Here is a 1,924-nt window from a genome sequence, read left to right as displayed (position 1 = left end):
ACTGTACGACAGAAGGGTTTCTTGTTGACACTAACAATCTTCTCAATTTTCCACCATGGGACGACCCACTTGATAGCAGTGTTGCAAGAGGCAAAAAATTTACTCCACTCATGGCGACCCATCTTAGAGAAACATTTCTTTCGCCTTACAAAAAAATTTGGAGTGTATTTTTGAATATTGTCAAGAGGACTAATTAATTATAGTCTCTCAATTAGCCACATCTGCAAAAAGATTCAATGCAAATAATTATTATTACTATACAAAAATATTTTTTTGATTTCTGCAATTAAAAATATTATTTTTCTACCTGTAATAAAATTAGAGAGCCCCGAAAAGGTGTTTTTTGATTTTTCTTTAATTCATCTAGACTAAGCATAGTCTCTCCAACAATTAATGGCATTGGATTCCTTCCAGATTCAATTTGCTCCAAAACAGATAATATGATTGCTTGACCCTCATTATTTCTACTGCTAGTAAGAAGATATTAGTTGAGCATGCAAAAGAGAAAAACCCTTCTTCTATAAACATAAAAAGACTCAGAATACGGTCTATCAAAGTAGTGGCAATTCTTTTAGATTAACTACGCTACCATCTAAAATATTTGTTAGATCTCTTTCTTTTAAATTAAAGAAGCGCACAAAATCTTTATAAAAATAATCATTCACACTAGGGATTACCGCAAGATCTAATGAAGGGAAGCCTATGATGGCACAAAATTCTTCCGGTAAAGGGCTAATTTCAACACAATCCAGTTTAAAGCAATGTGTATCTGTACCCCAATATTCTAATGTAGTATGAATAAAATCTATGTCAAGATCTACCCCCTTAATACCATAAATACCTCCCATGTGAAAAAATTTCGAATTTCTTTCTCTCTTTCAAATACTGATGAGTGGCATTTATGCCACTCTTTTATCCTTTTTCTCTAAGGATTCTCCCCTCATTTGCACTTGTTTGACCCTTTTCTCAGCATTTTTACTTAGTTCTGTTACCTCCTTTCCATTCTCCTTTGTCTTCCTTTTTCTTAGTCTTACCTTCTCTTTATTTTGATTTCCATGCTTGTGTTTTGTAGGTATCAAGAGCCGAAAGAAAGAGGATTTTAAGGAGCCAAGCAAACTGTTCTGCGCGGGCTACTGTGCGGCTATTGCAAGGGCGCGCACCCTTGGCTCTGCGAGCGCACAACCCTGTCACAACCCGCGCAGCCAAGCTGAAGAAACAGAGCCAAACTAGAGAGTTTGTGCGGCCTCTATTCGGGCATGCGACCTGCTGCGCGGGCGCAAGTTTATTGTACGGGCGCACTTGATTTCCTCGTACCATCAAAGTTGCGGCCGCGCAGTATGCTGAGAGGGCGCACACTACTACTGCGCGGGCGCGCATGTTTCGTGTGCGGGCGCGCACCGCTGGGTTTCTGATTTCTGTGCGCCTTGTTACTCAAGTTTCTTTATTTTGGGGGAGCCACATATATATAGACGGGACTCTTTGTAATGAAGGACACTTAGTACTAATTCCATAGAATATTAGCCTAATCTGGAGAGAGAAAGTAGATTGTTATTAAAGCATCCTTTATTGTATTTAACTTTACTCAAGTTTTAATCTTCAACCAATCAAGCAAGAATCCAAGTTTTCATCTTTCATTAATCCTTTCTTTAGTAATCTCTTCTCCTTTCCTTTAGTTTTATTTATTTTTTGCTTATTCTTGTTAATCTTAATAATTCATCTTGTTGTTATTGATTTCATTGATTTTAATCATGTTTTGTTTTGAGATTCTTGAGTTTAATTCTAGTCTTGATATTATGTTTAATCTCCTTTCTCTAAGATAAACTTTTAGCTAGGGGAAGGGGGTTGAAGATATGAGTTGATATTGGATGAATGATGATGGTTGGATTGAGCTTATGCCATAAATTGATGAAAGACATGATTTTTA

Source organism: Chenopodium quinoa, unplaced genomic scaffold (genome assembly GCF_001683475.1).
Source record: "Chenopodium quinoa cultivar QQ74 unplaced genomic scaffold, ASM168347v1, whole genome shotgun sequence".
Lineage (NCBI taxonomy): Eukaryota > Viridiplantae > Streptophyta > Magnoliopsida > Caryophyllales > Amaranthaceae > Chenopodium > Chenopodium quinoa.
Note: the sequence above shows the minus strand (reverse complement) of the source record.